At 40.4% G+C, this 24,753-nt stretch overlaps 1 protein-coding gene across 3 annotated transcripts in view; it reads left to right on the top strand.

Annotated features, from left to right (window-relative positions):
• The first annotated feature begins 7,024 nt into the window (after positions 1 to 7,024).
• The window catches only part of shank1 (SH3 and multiple ankyrin repeat domains 1), an 86,036-nt gene continuing 68,307 nt past the window's right edge, over positions 7,025 to 24,753 (top strand). For all 3 annotated transcript variants that reach the window (XM_032586787.1, XM_032586786.1, XM_032586785.1), the window contains exon 1: positions 7,025 to 7,339. The gene's annotated coding sequence lies outside the window, so the exon portion shown is untranslated. The remainder of the gene's footprint in view (positions 7,340 to 24,753) is intronic.

Here is a 24,753-nt window from a genome sequence, read left to right as displayed (position 1 = left end):
TAACAAAATTTGGTGGGCGTGGCCTAATTTCTCTATAGCGACCCCTAGAGTATTTTAAATGAACAGCCCCAAGCCATGCTTAAACCTAGAATTACGAAACTTGGTACACATGTGTATCTTGTCGGGACGTACAAAAAAGTCTCTTAGAGCCATGCTCTAAACCCAACAGGAAGTCGGCCATTTTAGATTGAATTTCATTTGACCTCGATTTTGACGTTCACAGCATTCGTATTTGATCGAACTCCTCCTAGGGATTTCGATTGATTGGCTTCAAACTCGGTCAGTCTGATCATAAGGCATGTCTGATTTAAAGTTATCAAATTGGTGACTGTCTGAGATTGCTGAAGGGGGGTTACCAGGGGTCAAAGTTCACCTACTCGCCATGAAACACGAAACTCTTATATATCCTGCACAGAAACTCACAGAGACACCAAATTTTCAGTTATTGATCAACAATAGGTGTCCTAAAATACCCTGTGGTGAAATTATGACATCGCTTAGGCCACGCCCCCTGAGAACAGGAAGTGTCATGTTTTACTGTGAACGGTCGCTATCTTAGCCCTTTGACCTAATCAACATGAAACTGTGTCCAGAGACAGAAGACATGTTGGTGTGTTGTGGATTCAAGCCCTGACCGGCTGCGATGAAGCAGCTGGGTGTGGCGGCGTGGCGAAGTGACCTGTAACGCCGATGCCATACGTTTGCTTCTAGATTCCACATGTTTCGACCGAGCTGCACCAAACTTGGCCTCAGTGATGCTGTTGTGATGCCTGACAATGCTATGTCATCATATTATGACGTCATCTAAGCCCCGCCCCCTCAGAATGAATTAGAGAGATCTTCTGTGTAATTACATAATAAACAGTACATGTTCGTCGTTTGTAGGGCAATGCTGCCCTCTGCTGGCCACTGAAATAGTTTCATTATTTCAGTAATTCGACACCAGAGGGCAGCATTGCCCTGCAGATGAAATTCTTCGATTTTGTAATACACAGGAAAAAATGAAAAATTGGTATTTCTAACACAAAAACTCACAGAGACTCCAAACTTTCAGTGATTGATCGTCATCAGGTGGCCTACAATACCATATGGTCAAATGATGACATCACGTAGGCCACGCCCCCTGAGAACAGGAAGTGTCATGTTTTACTGTGAACGGTCGCTCTCTTAGCCCTTTGACCTAATCAACATGAACCTGTGTCCAGAGACAGAAGACATGTTGGTGTGTTGAGGTTTCCAACCCTGACCGGCTTTGAGATAGCAGCTGGGCGTGGCGGCGTGGCGAAGTGACCTGTAACGCCGATGCCATACTTTTGCTTCTAGATTCCACATGTTTCGATCGAGCTGCACCAAACTTGGCTTGAGTGATGCTGGTGTGATGTCTGAAAATTCTATGTCATCAGATTATGACGTCATCTAAGCCCCGCCCCCTCAGAACAGGAAGTGCTATTTTTTTCCTTGGAAACTTTCATCTATGGCTCTCTTGACCTAATCAAGGTGATTCTGTGTTGGATGACAGATAGGAAGTTGGTCTCGCTTGCTTTAAAGTGCCAAGAGTTTTCAATGGCGGCAACGCCGTTCGTATACGTTTGCCTCTACATTCCACATATTTTGACCGAGCTGCATCAAACTTGGCCTGAGTGATCCTGGAGGCTTGCCCGTCGATCCTACGTCATCACATTGTGACGTCATCTAAGCCCCGCCCCCTCGGAACCGGAAGTGCCTTTTTTTCCTTGGAAAGCTCTGTTTATGGCTCTCTTGACCTAATCAAGGTGATTCTGTGTTGGATGACAGATAGGAAGTTGGTCTCGCTTGCTTTAAAGTGCCAAGAGTTTTCAATGGCGGCAACGCCGTTCGTATACGTTTGCCTCTACATTCCACATATTTTGACCGAGCTGCATCAAACTTGGCCTGAGTGATCCTGGAGGCTTGCCCGTCGATCCTACGTCATCATATTATGACGTCATCTAAGCCCCGCCCCCTCGGAACAGGAAGTGCCGTTTTTTTCCTTGGAAAGCTCTGTTTATGGCTCTCTTGACCTAATCAAGATGATTCGGATGATAAACTCTGTCAATGCTCACTGCTGGCTGAACCGTGTGGGCGTGGCCAAATGGCGAATATCAGTCCCTCGCCATATACATACGTTTGGCTCTAATTCACACATGGATCATCCGATTGGCGCCAAACTGGATATGTATGACCTTTGTTCTGCTCTAAAGAGCCCAACGGGTTTGAGATGTAATTTGGGGAAAATGCGCGACAGCTTCTGCAGCGGCTAGTGGGCGGCAGTGCTGGAAACTGCGGCAGAGCTTCTGCGGTGGGGAGCGGGCTGCGGCTCTGGAAAACGCGCGAGAGCTTCTGCGGTGGCCGGAACCCCCGCGGTGGCCAATAGGCCGGAGCGGCGCTTGCTGCGAGGGCCGCCCGAGGCTGCTTGCAGCTTTAATTATTATTCTTCCCACCTCTTCGTGTGCCTTTTTGGGGGCTTTATCATATTCAAAAACTCACCAAACTTGGCGGTCGCAACTAGAAAAATTAAAAATTTTGAATTTTAAGGTTGTTGCAAAAATCGCAAAAAAAATTGCTCAACGGCGGCAACTAGCAATTTTCTGTTAACACAATGGTATGAACGTACTTCATCGTAGAGACATGAAATTTGGCACACTTGTAGAGCTCACCAAAAGACTCAGAACTTACATTTAATGTTATTAGCCAACTATCACAGGAAGTCAGCCATTTTGTCTTGAACGTCCATTTTTTTCCTCGATTTTGACGTTTACAGCCTTCGTATTTGATCGAACTCCTCCTAGGGATTTCGATTGATCGACTTCAAACTCGGTCAGTCTGATCATAAGGCATGTTTGATTTAAAGTTATCAAATTGGTGAGTTTTGGAGCATGTTGAAGGGGGGTTAGCAGGGGTCAAAGTTCACCTACTCGCCATGAAACACGAAACTCTTATATTTCCTATATAAAAACACATAGAGGGACCAAACTTTCAGTGATTGATCGTCATCGGGTGCCCTACAATACCCTATGGTCAAATGATGACATCACTTAGGCCACGCCCCCTGAGAACAGGAAGTGTCATGTTTTACTGTGAACGGTCGCTATCTTAGCCCTTTGACCTAATCAACATGAAACTGTGTCCAGAGACAGAAGACATGTTGGTGTGTTGTGGATTCCAACCCCGACCGGCTGCGATGAAGCAGGTGGGCGTGGCGGCGTTGCGAACGCCGTCGAATTTCGTTTGGCTCTGAATTCCACAATTTCGGGCCCAGCTGCTCCAAACTCACTAGGATGGATCCTTATCCACCCACCGACAGGAATTCATAACAAAATTTGGTGGGCGTGGCCTAATTTATCTATTGCGCCCCCTAGAGTATTTTAAATGAACAGCCCCAAGCCATGCTTTAACCTAGAATTACGAAACTTGGTACATATGTGTATCTTGTCAGGACGTACAAAAAAGTCTCTTAGAGCCATGGTCGAAACCCAACAGGAAGTCGGCCATTTTGTGTTGAAGGTCCATTTTGGACCTCGAGTTTGACGTTTACAGCCTTCGTATTTGATCGAACTCCTCCTAGGGATTTCGATTGATCGGCTTCAAACTCGGTCAGTCTGATCATAAGGCATGTTTGATTTAAAGTTATCAAATTGGTGACTGTATGAGCTTGCTGAAGGGGGGTTACCAGGGGTCAAAGTTCACCTACTCGCCATGAAACACCAAACTCTTATATATCCTGCACAGAAACTCACAGAGACACCAAACTTTCAGTGATTGGTCGTCATCGGGTGTCCTAAAATACCCTGTGGTGAAATGATGACATCACTTAGGCCACGCCCCCTGAGAACAGGAAGTGTCATGTTTTACTGTGAACGGTCGCTATCTTAGCCCTTTGACCTAATCAACATGAAACTGTGTCCAGAGACAGAAGATATGTTGGTGTGTTGTGGATCCAAGCCCTGACCAGCTGCGATGAAGCAGCTGGGTGTGGCGGCGTGGCGAAGTGACCTGTAACGCCGATGCCATACGTTTGCTTCTAGATTCCACATGTTTCGACCGAGCTGCACCAAACTTGGCTTGAGTGATGCTGGTGTGATGTCTGAAAATTCTATGTCATCAGATTATGACGTCATCTAAGCCCCGCCCCCTCGGAACCGGAAGTGCCGTTTTTTTCCTTGGAAAGCTCTGTTTATGGCTCTCTTGACCTAATCAAGGTGATTCTGTGTTGGATGACAGATAGGAAGTTGGTCTCGCTTGCTTTAAAGTGCCAAGAGTTTTCAATGGCGGCAACGCCGTTCGTATACGTTTGCCTCTACATTCCACATATTTTGACCGAGCTGCATCAAACTTGGCCTGAGTGATCCTGGAGGCTTGCCCGTCGATCCTACGTCATCACATTATGACGTCATCTAAGCCCCGCCCCCTCGGAACCGGAAGTGCCGTTTTTTTCCTTGGAAAGCTCCGTTTATGGCTCTCTTGACCTAATCAAGATGATTCGGATGATGAGCTCTGTCATTGCTCGCTGCGGGCTGAACCGTGTGGGCGTGGCCAAATGGCGAATATCAGTCCCTCGCCATATTCATACGTTTGGCTCTAATTCAAGCATGGATCATCCGATTGGCTCCAAACTGGATATGTATGACCTTTGTTCACCTCTAAAGAGCCCAACGGGATTGAGATGTAATTTGGCTCCACTGCGCCCCCTAAGTTAATACATCGGCTGTATCTCCTCGACGCATCGACCGATCTGCACCAGATTTTTTGACAGTCGTCGGGGAGCGCCGCCGAACGCATTCACGCGTGTCGCCCGGTGGACGGGCGTGGAAAATGCGCGACAGCTTCTGCGGCGGCTAGCGGGCGGCGGTGCTGGAAACTGCGGCAGAGCTTCTGCGGTGGGGAGCGGGCTGCGGCTCTGGAAATCGTGCGAGAGCTTCTGCGGTGGCTGGAACCCCCGCGGTGGCCAATAGGCCGGAGCGGCGCTTGCTGCGAGGGCCGCCCGAGGCTGCTTGCAGCTTTAATTGCATTTCTTTTTCTGTTTTGAGTTGCGGGGCGTGGCCAGCAGCAGGTTATTTGGATTTAAAGTGACAGCAGCCCTAAAACAGCTCATTCTGAAGTGATCAGACTGAAATCTCATTATTTAAAAATTATTTTGGCCAAAAAAATGTTTATAAACATGTTTTGTTTCAGCCACAGACCGATCCTAACCTGTTCAAGGAAGCATTATAGGGAGAAATAACAAGAGCTTCTCAGAAAAGAGAAATGCAGAACCTTTTATTCCCCCATCACGATGATGTGACTGAAAAAACATCTGTTTTAATGTTTGAAGGTGGATTTCCTGCACACAGTCGTCCTAACTCTCCTCGCTCGCCCCAGTTTTCAGCTATGAAAGCGAAGGTTAGCTCATCAAAGCGACTGTGGCCACTGATGGAATAATGGAGTTAATATCTCTTTGCTATTCAGTTCAGCTCGTCTGTAGGAAGCTCCTTCTCCTCCCACAGAGCTCCTCTCCTCCGTCTTCCTCTCTGTATGATAATAAGCGTTGCAGCAGCAGCGGCGGCTTCCCTCATCATCCTCTTATCCACATCTTTTCATTTCTAATTCATATTTCTGTGTGAGTTCCCTGCTTTTCCTGCACATTGTGCTTCGATTCTGGTTGATTGTGTGGGGAAGGTCTTTGTGTTGTGGTTGTTTTACACGGTGATTACAGGATTATTTGATGTATCTGAAAGGTTGGGTGGATCCCTCTCTGTTCTTGTAAAAGATGAGAAAACATAATATTCTTTTTACAGCTGAGAGACTGAACTCCCAAACATCAAAGATACAGAGAGAGAAAGATAGAGGTGGGGGGGTGCGGGTTGCCAGATCTGACTGAGGGTTTCCAGCCCAAAACGCAACGTGAAACCCGTCCAAATCAAATCGATTAGCTAATAACATGAGATTAAACCAAGCTGTCTAACCGGACCTTTCTCAAGCTGTGGTCCCTGGACCACTGGAGGTCCGCCAAGTACTGCGAGTAAACCACCGTTTAATTACCGTTACGTCAGCTCAAAATGCAGCGCTACAGTTAGCTTACCAAAGGAAATAATAATGGATGAGTGGCTTAAGAAGCGGTCACTGAAGAGAAAAGCTGAAGAAACCAGGGGAAAGTTTCTCAGGGGGAGTTGGAAAACTTTTATTTTTCAACACTATTATGATGCATGTCAAGACGAAATTCAAAATAATAATTCTGACTCGATTCTTGTGTTATTATGACTTCTAGAAATATTCTGACTGTATCCTCGTAATATTTCAACTTTATTCTCGTAATACTTCTCTAATACTGCTAGGTAATACTTTAATCGTAATAATGACATTATTGTAATACTGACTTTATTGACATTATTAGGATTTTATTCTCGTATTTTGACTTTCTTCTGATAATATTATGACTTTATTCTGATATTATTTTGACTTGAATGACTTTATTTTCATAATACTTCTAAAAAATAATCACAATTTTATTCTCGTATTATTACGACTTCTCGTAATAATATGAATATCATTATTATGATTTTATTGTCGCATTATTACAATTTTCTTCTCATATTATAACTTTACTGAAATAATTTTGACTTTATTCTCAGAATATTATGACATTCCTGTCAGTATTGCAGTTTTATTCTCGTATTTTGATTTTATTCTTGTAATTTTATTTTATTTTTGTTTGTTTTTGTTGGCATGGCCCTAATTCTCTGTCGCACGATTACAGTACTTTGATTATGAACGCTTTATAAAAACCCCAAACTTTTAACAACCCGCTCAGATCAGTTTCTTCCTGCCCAATGTGTTCAAAAGCAGCCAAACTGGGTGGAAACCCACCCAACCTGGCAACCCAGGAGTGGGGTATGCTGACTGAAGGAGGGAGGGGTGAGCCCTGTATCCGGGTAACGGGGGAGAGGAGCGGGACAGCCAATCAGGACGAGGAGAGCTGGAGAAGGGGAGGGCCGTGCGGCGAAGGATGGGGAGTGTGTCGGACTGAACAGATAGAAGTGTTACTACAGAGCTGCTGCTGCTGCTGCAGGAGGAGGAGAGGCGAGGAGGAGCTGGTGATGAAGATGCTGCTGCTGCTCCGCTCCTCTGCGTCCAGCAGCACCCGGGACTGACCGTGACCTCTTCAACGCCGCGGTCGTTGTTGAAGGAGGAAGGTTTTTATTGTTGCATCTTCCTGCTGCTCCTCATTTCTCTGCAACTGGAAGCCACTGGGTTCCCCTCCTCCTCTTCCTCCTCTTCCTCACTTATCCCCACTTTCTTTCTTCCAGAGGGAATTCTCCATTTTCACCAGGAATTATAAAAGAAAGTAAGACTCTTTCCTGTCTTTTTTTTAATGTGTTCTTCATCTCTGAGTTGCATGGAGACAGAGGAAGCTTGGTTTTTGATGAGGGAGTCAGTAGGGGGTCTGTCTGTGTGCAGCAGGACCTCAAGAGAGAGAGAGAGAAAGGGGGGGGGGACGTGAATGTTCAAGTTAACTGCAATGATAGAAAACATTGCCTCTCTGTGCATGCAGGACGTATACATGCAGGAAATGCAATCGTGGATCTGCTGAGGATGCAGAATATTTTCCCACATCTGCAAGGGGAAAGAAAATGTTTGTGCACCAGATAAAAAAAAATAAAAATCATAACGCAGATTTACCGTTGTGACAATCTGATAATCCCACCCACATACATTTGCATGCCTGTCAAAGGATGTGCGGCACAGAGCGTCTCATTGTTCACGTTAAAACACCAAGCGGTGCACAAAATCACCCTGAATCACACGGAGATTCCCCTGACATGCAGACGGAGGCAGGATAAGCATGAATGAACATGAACACGGATACATGGGAGGAAATATGAGATGTAGCAGGAGTTTCTGCTGAGGATGTTTCTCACTTCAACGGCTTCATTCCTGCACAATGTTCCGACATGATCTCCGCCTCTGCACTGTAAAAACACAAAATCTTTTGTATTTTTGTCTAGTTTCTACTGCAGAAACTTTTGTCTAGTTTCTAAGACAAAACTAACTCACAAGTAACTTTTCAGCAAGATATAGGAGCTTTTTGTAAGTTAATAATTTCTTAATTTCTTGGTAGAAAAAGACTTGCAAAAATCAATGAATCAATTAATTGCAAAGCTCAATAATTTGCATGATTTATCATGTCTTCAGTCTGGTGCTTTGGTTTTACTGGTGGATAATTTTGTTTAGAGACTTTTAAAATCATTTTATTTGTTGTTTTGTTTATTCATTTTGGATATTTAAAATATCTTCCAGTTCTACCATTAAATTTAAAGTTTATTAATCTTTGAGTGTGTTTTTGCATTATTACACCATTATTGCCATTATGTTACTTGAAAATTGTCTTAGAACAATATTTATTGTACATTGCAATAACTTCTGAGACAATTTATCGTCCAGCAATATTTGTTATCGTAGTTATAAGTGAAATAATCTGCTAGTGGAACAAGACTTTTTTACTTATAATATTGGAAAAATGTCTTGTTCCACTGGTAGATTATTTCACTTGTAACTAGTACTTTTTAAATCAATGTTAATAAATTATTTTCTTAAAACAAGCTCTTATATTGCTGAAAAGTTACCTGCAAGTTAGTTTTGAATTATTTCATGTGTATTAAAGTGTTTGCACTACAACTAGACCAAAAATACTTGGTGGGATTTTGTGTTTTTGCAGTGTATAGATGCCATTGTCTCTGCTGAAGGTGTATATAATTACACACTAGAGCAGGTTTGGCAGGACTTGTAGGTGTTTCAAACGTGACTGGGAGTTGAGTTGAGTTTTCGCAGAATAACGACAATGCAGGGACATCACCCACGCCAACACCTGCTTTCCAGGCTCTGAATGTGAGGAGGGTAATGACAGAGGAGCGCTTCCTCAAACTGCAGAGCATCCAGCTCAATTTACAGCAGTGAAACTGTGAACTTCCAGCCACACGCTGATGTGGAGACACCATTAGGCGATGGAGAGCTGATGGAGAGCTGATGGAGAGCTGATGTCGCCGTGGAGTGGAGATAAGAGAGAGTTCAAAAACTCTTTCCACTCATTGATGTCAAGCAGTCGTTACACTCCAGGCAGAGTTGCATACCAACTCAAATTGCTTTACATTTGGCCTCAAGAGAGCCAGGCTTTCTTATGATGTACCGTCTAACCCAGCTCAGCAGCACACAAACTAAATGCATTACTAACGTAGGTTTGTTTGGAAAGTGGGAGGAAGCTGGAGAACTTGGAAAATCTCAGAGAGAACAAAAGCAAAACACATAAACTGATTAACGGTTGGGCACCAAGAAAAGTCAAATTTGGAGATCTGAAGAACTTAGTATGTTTTCACACCTGATAGTCGGGTAGACTCGAAAACAGCTTTCACACTGCACTGTGTCAAATGAACCAATCCCTTTGAAAAACCTGTTCCCCTCCTCGCCTGTGGGGGTGCTAAACCAATAACCATTGAAGGAAACGACACAGAAACCTTTGAGGAAGACATTGAGCGTAACTTCCATTCTTAATAAAATGTAAACTAACAGGGAGTAGCGTCAGATTTTAGGGATTGTAGGATTTCTCCTTTGTCTTTGGTAAAAAACCAGAAGTCATTTCTCCCGCTAGCGCTAGACACTCAGGTTTGTTTGGGTTGTATTTACCCAGCATGCCCTGCGCTGCAGTCCACTTCCTGCTTTTGGTTTGATTGGTGTTCACGTAGCCATTCAGATCGCGCCAAAGTTCACTTCAACCGAACCGAGAACAAGGTTTGTAGGTGGACCAGAGTTCGCTTTTTTGGTCCGCATCAGAATTTAATTACGTGTTAAATCAAAAGCAGGAAGTGGGCTACAGTGCAAGGCATTCTGGGTAATAAAACCTAAACAAATGTGAATCTAATACTAGTGGGAAAAATGTGTCGTGAAATCCTCCAACTACTAAAATCTGACGCCAATCCATTTTTGTTTACATTTTGTGAAGAAGGAAGTCGCACTTTGCGTCTTCTTTAGTGGTTTTTGTGTCGTTTCCTTCAGTAGCTCTTGGTGCAGCGCCCCCATAGGCGAGGAGGGGAACAGGTTGCTCAAAGGATTTGGTTCGTTTGACACAATGCAGTGTGAAAGAGAACAGCAGCTGAAAATTTAACAAATGTTATAGTTTTGGTTCCCAACTGAACCGAGTGGCCCAGACTATTAGGTGTGAAAACATGTTGAAAGTACATTTTTGAAAATGGGCTGGAGTGAATGAACCCTCAAGGAATAACGATGTGCAATTGAAAGCATGGTGGTTATGTTGGGAGTGCACTGCAACCAATTCCATCCTACTTACCTTTTCTAGATGTACCATCCTTACTCAACAGGTCGCTTACAGGTCTGCAGGTGTAACAAATTACTTCCAAACTGGAACCATTCCCTGTTGGTGGTTAAACTGGTGCTCTGCCTTTTTGTCAGGAAGGGCAGCAACTCTTTTTGGAACAATGGACTCCCAGTATTCTCGTATTAACTGTGGTCCCTAAAGTCGAGTTCAGGCTCCAACTAGGGGGTTAGCAATCGGCAAGTGTGAAGTTTGAAATCCTCTTCAAAATGAAACTAACTACCAAAAATGTTGCATATTTATCCTGTAAATCTTAGAAGAGAGAAGAAGAACTACTTAAAAATAGGGAATAGAGATACATTGACTGCGGCCTATTAAAGGATTTTTTGTGGAACATAAATCCAAATTATACATGGAAAGTTTATCTATTTGCAGTTTTTTCATAGAGATTATCTAAAATATTGAAATGAAATTGCAACTTGGAAGCCAATCAAGGAGCACCATTCTTTTTCCTTGCTGCTGAAGAACAGAAATAAGGAAGACTGTAGATTTGAGCTTTTAAAGTTGTGCTAAGACGGTTTCCATTTTGGATATTATTGCATATTAATGTATATTTAGTATTTGAACTATCAAAATAGCCATTTCTAAATATTTTAAAGGGCGTCTCAAGTATTCTCACATATTACCTGTTTGGTTGTGTTGACTAACTCCTATGATAACCTAGGTTCAGCTGTATTTTTTTAAGGTAATTTTATTTTTTCTGGCTTTCTGATTGTCTTTTTATAAAGTTTCCTATTATTTGGCTGTTCTGCCTGACCATTTACACAGAAGTCAAGGGGTAAAACACAATTTGACCCAATTTCTTTAGCTGAATCTATAAAAAATACCAAAGATGTGAACATAAAATGGATTTTTATCACCAGCAAAGTAATTCTCAGTGAGATATATAGTGAAAGTTAAACTGAATGATGGATGAACTTTTTGCCTGTTTCTTAAAGATGTGACTTTCCCAGATTATTTATCTGCTAGTCTTGGCAGATATTGGGACACAAATCAGCAAAAATGCAGCCAAAGTTTGAAGAAAAACTTTGACAGATTTTCAAAAAGCCTGGAAAGATATTAAACAAAACCACTTTAAACGACTGAAATAAAATCAAGAAATTTGAAATAAAACTAAAGTATCTGGCTAAAGCAAGAAGGAGCGGTTCAGTTCAAACCTAAAGGTGAATTAATGAGTTTGAAAGGAGGCATCTTGAGTGGTGGCATCAAAGGTTTATCGAAGTGACAGTTTTATAGTGATGCATTGTGGGTATGCATCAAGCTAAGTGGGTTATTGTGCAAATTCTCCAATGTGGAAGAAGATGTGATGTTTGAGCCGATTTACTCCGTAGTTCAGGTACATGAACGTCTGACATGCAGCGATTTGCAAATGTCATGCAACACCAACACGCATCCGACTTACACCAATTAGCCATAACATAAGGACTGATGTGTTTTCTGTTCATGAATAAGAAGCAGGAAAAATGAGCAAGTTTTTGGATTTCAACTTAAGCTTAATTAGATTGACAAGGGTCAAATTGTGATGGCTAGACATCAGAGCAGGTAATTTTTTTGCTTGGCGCTTCAGCTAACTTTGAAAACCTTTAGCTCACCTTTCTTCCCCTAAATTATTTTTTCTGGATAAATCCCACATTGTTTATGCAGCAGTTCAGTTTCCTCCCCTCGCATTCTCTTACTTTATTTTTTTTCCACAATAACTTTATTTCAAACATGAAACGTACTTATAAGTGGCGTTACTTTATTATAGAGTTCTAGCTTCATGTCTGGGTGAGTCGTTGCTGTAACGTCTTTATTCAATGTCTTCCTAAAGTTTTACAGTCCTAATTTATGCTTTCATTCCATGGGAGATAATTTAGCCCAGGGAAGTCGCGCTGATCTGGTTCAGCAAACCAATTTAGCTGCAGCTGACAGCTGACTGCCATGTCATCTTTGCTTCAAGCATTATTTGGCAAAGAGACAGCGCCAAACTCCAGCAAACAGCCCACGCTCGGTGCCAGTAGTTGGAATTGACATTCGAGTCCCATTAATATCATCTGGGTCAGCGAAGTTTAGGCCGGAATGAGAGGACTCTGCAGCGAATCAGCGTTTCCAGCCGTGCAGATCCCTCCGTGGGGATCAGGGGCCCACAATCTCTGCAGAACACGCTAGTTCAGGTCTGGTGAGTACGACTCAAAGAGGGCCTAAGAGCACAAAAAAGGATTTACAGACATGATTATTCTAGTAAAATAATTAAAGAAGGGCAGGTTTGTATGGAAAATGAACTGTTTCTTTCGGATTGGTCGTCCATCTGCTCGGTTGCTTTAGTGTTGAAACATTGCCAGAGTTCGACTTTCTCTAAGGTTTATTATTTTCAGCCTCCCTCTTGGTTTATTTGCTCAACTGCATGGGAGTTTAGCTCGGCTTTCTTCCTGCAGCACAGCTCGGGGTGATGCAGTTCATACCTCCAGATTTAGGCTTCTCCATCTCTCACTCCTTTCAGTTTTTTTCCTCTCTCTCACTTCTTCTCTGGCTCTTACTGGTGGTAAGCCTCTGAACTGGGACAGACAGACCTCCCCTGCGCTTTGTCCTACTTCAGCCCTGTCCTCTCTCTCTTGTTTCTTCTGATTTCCTTCCCCTCTGTCGCTCACCTGCAGCCACCTGTCTTTGAGCGACAGCAACTGTTAATCATGTCACCGTCTGTGGGTTCTTCGTCACATCTGAGCGATGGTCCTGTCTGGCATTAATGGGCTGTTGGAGTGTTTTGCAGACACAGGTGATACCATTTACTTCCGGTAGAAAAGAAATGGTTGAAATTGAAGCCTTGAAGCACGATGGTTCTGAGATTTTTGGGACAAAACTCTTGGTGTCAGCGAGGAAGGAAATCACACATTGGTTTGGTGTCTCTTCTGAGACATTTGTCCAGTTGGCGCTTCCAAATTGTTGGTTAATACTTGGTTATCTGAGATAAGAAGGTGTCGGAGTCAGTGTCAGTAAGAATAGAAAGTGAAATAAGAGAAAACTGGAAACTTTTATAGCATAATTGAATGGCCGTCTTAAATCCCGATTTCCATTAAAATGGCGCTACATTTTGTCCTAAAACATTTCAAAAGGGCAGCCTTTTGTGCTCACTGTTTTTAAATCATTTCATGTTTCATTTTTTCAGCATTTTTTCTGCAGAGTTGAGATTACCTTGAAAGTTGATTTTCTCTCTACTGAACCATTTCTGTGTTGATTAGTGATGCTTTGGGTCCTTTAAACCTCTTGGTGACTCATTTTAGGTGACAGAATGTGGAAAAGGGATTTGAATACTTTTGCTGTGTATTTAATTAAGTATTGACATTTTTGGAAGTTGATTTGTAATATCGATCCATTCAGATGAATTATGGCTAATCTTGACTCACATTTTGTTAATGTAAATTTATTTATGCAGCACATAAAACCAAGAGACGTTGGCCAAAGTGCTGCAGTTTAATAAAGTGAAGTATTTTTGTATTGTTTACCATTAAACATGTGTAGGGAACAGATCTATCATTATTTTCTAAGTGCAACACCTATCAGCTCTCTCTCTCTCTCTCTCTCCGGCTAAAACCATGCCAACGAGGAATCGCAGCATTTTATGTGGTTATAAAAGTTTCAGCACCAGCGGTTTGCCTCAAGCCAACATTTGATCAGCACAAAGACTGTTCGGAGTGTGATTCTGTGTCTTCAGGCACTGCAACATACTCAGTAACACTCTTACTTGCTCTCCAAACCAAATCCCATTTATCCCATTAAAACTGTCCGCTGATGGTAATCGCAGGGAGTGGAGTGCAGAGAGGGAAGGTAGTGGAGCTTTGGCCAAACTCCTCCATGCATCAGGGATTCTTTCTAAGTTTATTAGGGCTAAATGTGCCACAGAGAGGTGCATGGGGATGGGGGGGGTTCCAGCGCATCGTCATCAGAGTGGGGTCTATTTTTAGACGCAAATGCACGGCAGCGGTGGAGCGGCACCGACACAGGGTGGCCATGATGGGAGGGTCGGATGGGGTGCAACCTGGTTCTATTTGAGGCAGCAGGAAGGTCTAATAGTGCATTCAGGTGTTATCTATCCAACAGCAGCATAACTTAAAAATACATGTTAACCTTTAACACTTTTAATGAATGAATTTGTAGTTTTGAATCTCATTAATACAGAGTTAGTTTGGTTCTCCGTCCATTCATCCATGAATTTAGCTAGACTGTCCATTTCTGGCTAAGTTTAAGGGATGCCAATTAGTTTCAAAGGCAGAGCAGTATTGACTCTTTGCACTTGATCACCATGATGGACGTCAGAAGTGAGGAATGTAAGTACCGAATGGAGAAACTGTCATTGTTTTCCCAAGTTGTTTTGCCAGTACACGTTTTCTACTTGTTAGAGTCAAGCTAATTTGTCTGTGGAAGTAGCACACCTAGTTCTGCCTCATAGATGGTGGTATTTTCAAAAGTTGGACATAGAAAACAACTCACCTCCTCCCACCTGATGTGTTGACCACATAATTTATACCACAGCGTTTTCCCTTACAGCAGAGCACACGTAAAAGTCTAGATGCTAACCAATGTTTTTCCTACATGCTAGTCTAGTTGATGGTGGAGCGTTTTCTCCATTGTAACCAAAGATTAGACGCATGCCTTCTCTATAATGCAATATTTAAGTGCATCTTACTAATTTTAATCAACATTAATCTTCTTACCTTGTAAAAAGTGTTCGCTGCAAATTTGCGGCTACACTGAGGACTGCCAGTCCTTACGTCTGACGGCGTTTGGTTTGCATCCTTTTCTGTTTGTACAGCATCCAATGACGATTTGTACAATTAAATCAGCTAAATAAAAAGATATTAGGCTGCCAGCTGCCTGTTTTTCTTAAAAGATTTACAGGAGTAAATTTGTGCTTAGGTTATTTTGATGTCCCTCATGGCAGAGTGGACCATTCTGAAGACGGTGACAGAGAAAAGTCAATATGACGCCTTCAGACCATTCAGCGTTTCCCCTGAGGGAATCCCCCTCCTCACCTGTGGGGGCGCTGCAGCAAGACCTACTAAAGGAAACAACACAAAAACCTCTGAAGAAGACATGAGCACAACTTCCTCATTCACAAAATGCATACAAAAATGGAGTGGTTTTAGATTTTAAGTGTTTGTAGGATTTGTGTTTTGTCTTTGGTAAAAGACCATGAACCATTTCTCCCACTAGCTGGACTCACGTTTGTTTTGGTTGTGTTTACCCAGAATGCCCTGCACTGTAGTCCACTTCCTGGTTTTGGAGGTGTCTCTGGTCCGCTTGGCGTGGTCCACACCAGTGTTTAATTACACATTCACATCTTCCCAAGTGAACCAGACTTTCAACAAACAAACTACAGTTGGATGAAAGTGTACTAAACATGGCTGGTGTTAACGCGTCCTCACTTTCCTGCTTTTGGCTGACAGGTGGGGCTCTTAGTGTTCAACTGGCATGATATCACCTGCAAGCTTGAGAATTGATGTGCTTGGCACGAAGAGATGGTCTTCTATGCACTACAGGGGATTATTTGAGCTACTGTTGCATTTCTTTAATCTCAGAACTGGTCTGCTTATTCTCCCCTGACTTTCAACAAGGTGTTTTATTGTATATCTGCAGCTCAATACTTTCACTTTTTCTGAGGAAGTCGGAGAACAACTTCTCACCACGTCCGAATGCCCAAATGCACTGATCTGTTATTGGCCAATTCATTATTTATTGTAGCAAGTAATTGAACTGGTGTACCCAAGAAAGGTCTGGATGAAGGACACCAGACGACGCTCATAGAGAAGTAGAATGGATAAACACTTGAGGTTCAAACATATTTATTGGGGCCTGCCATGCAAAGCAATGGCAGGAACCTATTACTATTGTCGGAGAGAAGCGTCTCTTTAATCTTTATTTTTCTTCCGTAACCGTTAATGCGGCTCGTACCGCTGGGTGCACACCTACAAATGAGGTATCAAAACGTGCAGAAAATTCACACCATTGGAGCTATTACTTCTGGTGGGATTTGGGCTTAACGTGGCGACATAATTCGCAAAAAACTACGAAAAAAAACCCATTATAAGTCAATGGGAAAAATCCTAGAAATACCCTATTTTTGAGGATTTGCTGTGTCGTCACAAATTCACCTAGAAATGCCATTCAAATTTCATTTTGTAGATACGTCTGTGATCTCTTCGAAAGTGAAGACGGCTCGTCGATACCAGTTATGGTTTGTCCACAATTTGCCTCTAAGCGACCCAAAGTTTCTCATTTTTGCTCAAATTAGAGTGACAGCCGATCTAGGTTCAGATCTGGGCACAACATTTCTTTCTCTCATCGCTGTAAATGCTCTGAGTGAGGTACAGATATGAATCTCGGGACTATCGCAGAAGACACATTGCCCTCTCATACGCTCGAAACGCTTTTCGAATATGTATTACGGTTCCCGAACAAGAAGGATTTGTTTCCAATGCTTTTTTGTCAGTAAAACGTGTTTGCTCAAACACACAATTGTGTGTTTGAGAGCTCAGAGCTCAGAGCTCACACCCTGCTGAGACCATTATTTACCATAGCAACGGATCTCAAGAGGCTATTGGCTGCTGGTTAGGACTACGAATACGCATCACTGTAGTTCTATCTACCCTCAGTTGAAACAGATCAGGACTGAGATCTGGCCTTTAGAACTACCTGCTGCTATGGGCTGTATATAACTGATTTAACTCAGTAACTGTTACACATGGGATTAGTTTGGAACATTAAAATTAAGCATACTGAAAATTTCAAAATAAAAGCCTTGAATATTGTTACATCATGTAATTGCTCTTTTTGGCTTTGTATGACTTTTTCATCCAAAGCAATGTTACACATGGGATTAGTTCGGAACTTTAAAATGGAGCATAATAATAATTTCAAAATAAAAGCCTTGAATATTTTTACATCAGGTAATTGCTGTTTTTGGCTTTATGTGACTTTTTCATCCAAAGCACTGTTACACGTGGTATTAGTTTGGCCCTCTGAAATGAAGCATACTGAAAATTTCAAAATAAAAGCCTTGAATATTGTTACATCATGTAATTGCTCTTTTTGGCTTTGTATGACTTTTTCATCCAAAGCAATGTTACACATGGGATTAGTTCGGAACTTTAAAATGGAGCATAATAATAATTTCAAAATAAAAGCCTTGAATATTTTTACGTCATGTAATTGCTCTTTTTGGCCGTATATGACTTTTTCATCCAAAGCAATGTTACAAGCGACCCAAAGTTTCTCATTTTTGCTCAAATTAGAGTGACAGCCGATCTAGGTTCAGATCTGGGCACAACATTTCTTTCTCTCATCGCTGTAAATGCTCTGAGTGAGGTACAGATATGAATCTCGGGACTATCGCAGAAGACACATTGCCCTCTCATACGCTCGAAACGCTTTTCGAATATGTATTACGGTTCCCGAACAAGAAGGATTTGTTTCCAATGCTTTTTTGTCAGTAAAACGTGTTTGCTCAAACACACAATTGTGTGTTTGAGAGCTCAGAGCTCAGAGCTCACACCCTGCTGAGACCATTATTTACCATAGCAACGGATCTCAAGAGGCTATTGGCTGCTGGTTAGGACTACGAATACGCATCACTGTAGTTCTATCTACCCTCAGTTGAAACAGATCAGGACTGAGATCTGGCCTTTAGAACTACCTGCTGCTATGGGCTGTATATAACTGATTTAACTCAGTAACTGTTACACATGGGATTAGTTTGGAACATTAAAATTAAGCATACTGAAAATTTCAAAATAAAAGCCTTGAATATTGTTACATCATGTAATTGCTCTTTTTGGCTTTGTATGACTTTTTCATCCAAAGCAATGTTACACATGGGATTAGTTCGGAACTTTAAAATGGAGCATAATAATAATTTCAAAATAAAAGCCTTGAATATTTTTACATCAGGTAATTGCTGTTTTTGGCTTTATGTGACTTTTTCATCCAAAGCACTGTTACACGTGGTATTAGTTTGGCCCTCTGAAATGAAGCATACTGAAAATTTCAAAATAAAAGCCTTGAATATTTTTACATCATGTAATTGCTGTTTTTGGCTTTGTATGACTTTTTCATCCAAAGCACTGTTACACATGGGATTAGTTCGGAACTTTAAAATGGAGCATAATAATAATTTCAAAATAAAAGCCTTGAATATTTTTACATCATGTAATTGCTGTTTTTGGCTTTGTATGACTTTTTCATCCAAAGCACTGTTACACATGGGATTAGTTCGGAACTTTAAAATGGAGCATAATAATAATTTCAAAATAAAAGCCTTGAATATTTTTACATCATGTAATTGCTCTTTTTGGCTTTATTTGACTTTTTCATCCAAAGCACTGTTACACATGGTATTAGTTTGGCCCTTTGAAATGAAGCATAATGAAAATTTCAAAATAAAAGCCTTGAATATTTTTACATGACGTAATTGCTCTTTTTGCCTTTATTTGACTTTTTCATCCAAAGCACTCTTACACCTGGTATTAGTTCAGAACTTTAAAATGAAGCATACTGAAAATTTCAAAATAAAAGCCTTGAATATTTTTACATCAGGTAATTGCTCTTTTTGGCTTTATGTGACTTTTTTATCCAAAGCACTGTTACACAATGGAATAGTTTGGCCCTCTGAAATGAAGCATACTGAAAATTTCAAAATAAAAGCCTTGAATATTTTTACGTCATGTAATTGCTCTTTTTGGCCGTATATGACTTTTTCATCCAAAGCAATGTTACACATGGGATTTGTTCGGAACTTTAAAATGGAGCATAATAATAATTTCAAAATAAAAGCCTTGAATATTTTTACATCAGGTAATTGCGCTTTTTGGCTTTATGTGACTTTTTCATCCAAAGCACTGTTACACAATGGAATAGTTTGGCCCTCTGAAATGAAGCATACTGAAAATTTCAAAATAAAAGCCTTGAATATTTTTACATCATGTAATTGCTCTTTTTGGCCGTATATGACTGTTTCATCCAAAGCACTGTTACACATGGGATTAGTTCGGAACTTTAAAATGGAGCATAATAATAATTTCAAAATAAAAGCCTTGAATATTTTTACATCAGGTAATTGCGCTTTTTGGCTTTATGTGACTTTTTCATCCAAAGCACTGTTACACATGGGATTAGTTCGGAACTTTAAAATGGAGCATAATAATAATTTCAAAATAAAAGCCTTGCATATTTTTACATCAGGTAATTGCGCTTTTTGGCTTTATGTGACTTTTTTATCCAAAGCACTGTTACACATGGGATTCGTTCAGAACTTTAAAATGGAGCATACTGAAAATTTCAAAATAAAAGCCTTGAGAATTTTTACATGAGATTATTGCTGTTTTGAGCACTATATAACTGATTTTATCCAATGACTGTTATTCATGGGATTAGGTTGGCCCTTTGAAATGAAGTTTAACTAAACTTCCAAAATAAAAGCCTTGACAAAAATTTTAAATCGTACTGAATGGTGCACGTCCGCCTTACTTAACGTTCTTGTGGTTCTCCGCGTGCCATTGATTATGTTGCGGCGTTCTTTAGCGTCGATGCCAATTTGTAGCATGACGACGCCGGGCCCAAACCCCACGGGCGCGCCTTGGCAGGCCCCGGCTAAATTTCTTCCGAAATTTTCTAGTTTCCTTATTGCTATTTCCTCACCAAACATTGAGTGTAGCCCCTCGTTGTTCTTGTTCTATCCAACAACAGCAGCAGCTTCATGTCCTCTTATTGCTAAGTGGCTAATATGATTGAGTTTCAGTTATAATTTCAGTTGTACGTCTAGTCGGACACTCGTGTTTAGTGCAGGGAGAGTTTCTGTCGATGACGTTGTCACTCTGAGTGACATGGTGTTTTGTGCAGATTTCACCTGGTGTCAGGTTTGCTTGTGGTGATTGAAAGGTGTTTGAGCTGCTTCGTTTTGTTCCTGTCACAGTGGAATAGCTGTGTTCACGTTCACAGGCTCTGGCCTGTTCACTCTTCATTTTCCAGTCCAGTGATTAGCTTTGACACCACAAAAACTAATCGTTGCTCCTTCTTATGACCTCTTTAAACAGCTTTCTTATCTCAGTGTGTTTCTGCCTAATTTAAATTTAAGTAACCTTATTTTATTTACATTTTTTGTTGGTATTTAACCACAGAAATTACTTGGACTGGGAGTCTGGTATTTCTCTTTCAGGACAATGAGGACTAAATTATTGAAAAGTATTTTTTTTTTACAAAGAAAATGAGAGAGTAACTACTTTTAATACATAAATATTACGGTTAGTATTAGTAGTATTACGGGAAGTTCAAAAGTCGATTTCTTTTTACTTATTAATATAAATAAAACTATGGTTCCATTTTCCTTTCACTTTGTATTTTCTTAAACATATTTTTTGTTTTGGATGAAGTTTTATCAGAAACTGTAAAATGCATTACTGGAGAAACAAACATATTGGCCTAAATATGTTGTAATTTTCCCATTACTCTAAAAGTTGCTGATTAGGACGCCTAAAAACTCATTTACTGCAAAAACTACGGAGATCGCCATTCTTTCCACCTGCAGCTCATAACACGGGTAGGTTATTATTATGGACATAAAACATCTGAATTTAGGTAAACTGCCGTAAAGTTTTCATGTGGCATCATACACGAGATATTTGTTAAAACAAACAAACGTAATCCGCTTGTTTCCTACTGTTTTAGTATATTAGCAGGAGCTAGCGCCATTAGCCGAAGCTAATACGAAATCAAAACAAATAGGAAGATAATAAATGGATGTTTAAAGTGACAGTACAGCATTTTTAAGTTTTAGGAACTCAACAATATAATATTTTTCAGAAAATATTTTGACTGTGACGCTACTGGTCAAATTGAAAGCGCTGAACGTTACTTATTGTGTAAAAATAATGGTTCTGGCTAGACGAAGCTATCGCGGTAGCGTAGAAACGTAATCTACCCAGAATGCATTGCAGCATAAACAACAGGGCGACGTCCGTGTGGCAATATTTTACTTAAGTTTATAAAAACTAAACAGCCTACAGTATTTTTACAGTATTCATTTTACACCTGAAATAAATGTTAAATCTGTTGTTACAACTAATCTTGGATCCTATTAAATATGTTTTAAATTAATAATTTGTTCATCTATTGGTTTATCATTAAGCATTTTAGTTTTTATGCCTCTCAGTGACAGATAACAGAAACTCATTAATAAGCTGTTATGTTTTAAAAATAAGATATTTACATTTTTAGTTTATTTACCTTTTACAAACCTCCTCCAGCAAATTAAACATTTAGCGATGAGTTTTTCATGTTCATATTGTGCTAAAGTCTTGACCCATTTCTGCAGTTTTTCTTTAATCTTTTGTCTTGTTTTCTTATAGTTTCTTAATTTCATCATACTCTGTTTCCTTGGATGCAGAGTACAAAGAAGCTGGAAAGCTTTGCACCGTTCTGCATGATGTCGGTGTGCACCAGCAGTAGGCAGCAGTGGGTGTTTGAAAGTGCATGGGAGATGATGAGTCAGCAGTGTTCAGGGCCAGAGAAAAAGGTTTGGGGTGTCGTTCTGCATTAATAATGGAAACACAGCTGGCTGTATTTATAGCCACAGCAGCATGAATGGGAGGTGATGCATCCTGCAACCTGGCAGCTCGGCCGGACATTACACTGTCCAATCAACTTTAACCCACATCCTTGAAATAATGACAAAAATGACTGAAGTCACAAGGTCTTTTGCTGATGTTTAGACCCTATCGGAGGAGGGTTGGTGGAGAGAGGAGCACATTGATGCAGCTTGTGGGAGCTGCTTGAAGTCGTATCGATTGGCCTACATTGCAGACATGTGATAGATTTCTCTCACTGCTTTAGTTTTAGTTCTCATTCTCTGCACTGAAGTCTTTTAGCTGCTCATTTGTCGCCAATATGCCTTTCTCTAGCCACTTAATTTGCAGAAAACAGAAAAAGGTTTTAAAAAAATCTGTTTTTGTTTTGCTTTCTAGCTAAAATCCTGTATAGCGTAACTCTGCTTGTTTTTTTTTGTGTCAAATCAAAATGTGTAGCCTTATTTATATTTCTAAAAGGCTTATAAAGTATAAAATGCAAAAAAAAATTACAATCATTCAATGTTTCATCTTTACATTCTCTGAAGTGATATCATCTCCCAACTGTTAGCTTTATTTTGGTACCAAGATTATCGAAATAGAGAAAAACTAAATTAGATTTGCATATGTTATTTTAAACACATACTACAGAAAACCCTTTGGGGCATATTAGATGTTATGGAGGAGAAAGAGCAACGGTGTATTAGGATCAATGTAGATAGAAAAAAAAATTGGCAGAAATTTACAGCTACCTAAAATGCTGTCACAGAAACAGCTGTTTCTTTAAATTTAAAGTCTTGACGTTCTTTGAGAAAAGCTCCTGATTGAGACCACAACGAGGTCAGACCTCCTTCACTTCTTAAGACAAGACTTACTCTCTCTGTGACAGCTCTGCCTGACCTTTGCCCTCATTCTGGGATCCTATAAAGTGAGTATGGATCCGTCTCCTGCGTTGTGACTCACCCGCTCTATAAACCGTCTCCTGAGCTCTGCTTTAATCAGCTCCCTGAAGGTGGGATCACAACCTGCTGAATTCTGACGAGGCTTTAAAGCGACCAAGGTGAAGTAAAATCCGTGTAAAGTTGGCTTTCAATGAGGCTGTAAAACAAAAAACGGTTACCGGGGGGGATGGATACCACCGTGTATTAGGGCCACTGTGGATAGAAAAAAAGAGGACAAAATTTTTGCAAAGAAAAATGTTGAGATTATTTTCAGAAATTCCCTAGAGCAACCAATGAAATTTCTGAGCTCTAAAAGTAAAAGAAATTCTAGGAAAAACTCAGTTTTATATGAAGCTAAAACATTTAGAAAAAAAACTTGAAAATTTCTGAGTTTCAAAAGTCAACATTTGTTTCTTTTGAAACTCCATTCCTAACTTTTTTATAGAAAATCTCTGAGATAAATATTATAATTCTTTAGGTTTTTGTGTTTTTTTTGCAAATTTGTTACTTTTGGAGCTCAGAAATTTTCTGCCTTTTTCTAGCAAATTTTCAGCTTTTCAAATAAACATTTTTTAAATGTTTTTTTTTTTTTTAGAAAATTCCAGAAAAAAAATTGCTAGAAAATTTTTTATTTTTTGACTTTTCTAAATCCGAAATTTCCTTGTGTTTTCTAAAAAAAATTCTGAGATTCATCTAAAAAATTTTGTTTTTTCAAGCAAATTTTTGACATTTAAAACTCAGAAATTTGAAAGTTTTTTTTCCTGGAAAATTTCTGTAATTAATCTCAAAATTACTGAGTTTTTTTGGCCTAAATTTACTCCTCTTTTCCATCCACAGTGGCCATAACACGCCGTTGTATATTTGGTGTTGAGCTTCTTTTTTGCTGCCCAGAGCGATGGAGCAGCATCCACTCTCAATATTTCACAGCTTGTCATATGTTCAGCCAGTCTCCACCCTGCAGCGTCTCCCATTGTGGTTCATTTATTCATAAATCTCTCCACGTGCTGCCAACTGTTTGCCCCAGCTTGGCCTTGATGCAGCCTCTTCTGGTTCTGCCACTTCAGCCGCTCCGCCGGTCGAGACCGACGGGTCTGAGTGTGATTCAGGATGTTTCTCTGCGAGCGGAGCAGCAGAGCGGGTTCTGTTTCGGCCCGCAGAGATTTGATGATGAAAAAAGCTCATTAATTAGCAGACTATTTGAATGTGTTCTCTGTTCGCTGCTGTTCCCCAGATGATTGATTTTCCTCTTCTGTTCTGTAGAGAAAAGACGAACTTTAGCAAACACTGCAAAAACACAAAATCTTACCAAGTAAATTTGGTCTAATTTTTAGTGCAAATATCTTAGTTCACTTGAAATAAGACAAAACTAACTTACAACTAGGCCTGTCACAATAACAAATTTTGCTGGGCGATTAATTGTCTCAAAAATTATTGCGATAAACGATAATATTGTTTGAAGACCTTTGTACACTGATGTAATGGAAATTGCGTAATAATGCATGCGATTTCCTGCCAAAGATAGATACACTTTATTTTCAAAAGAACACTTAGTCTCCATTAAAAAAAACCCCACTTGAATAAAAACTAAATATAAAACCAAAGTGGAAATAAATACTACATTCAACCAAAAGAGTTATGAAGTCTGTATACTATGTTGCCCTTCAGTAATAATTATATTTAAATAGAGAAGATGAGCACATCCGACTACCTGATGCAATAGTTCACACTACACGATTTTTTTTTCCCCTTACGACAATCTTAGAACATCGGCCGTTCTCTAAGATTGTCGCTTGCGATTTTAGAACCGATCATCCTGTAGTGTGTTACGGTAGATCGTCGATGCTGC

Source organism: Xiphophorus hellerii, chromosome 16 (genome assembly GCF_003331165.1).
Source record: "Xiphophorus hellerii strain 12219 chromosome 16, Xiphophorus_hellerii-4.1, whole genome shotgun sequence".
Lineage (NCBI taxonomy): Eukaryota > Metazoa > Chordata > Actinopteri > Cyprinodontiformes > Poeciliidae > Xiphophorus > Xiphophorus hellerii.
Note: the sequence above shows the minus strand (reverse complement) of the source record. Positions and strands in the feature narration are given on the sequence as shown.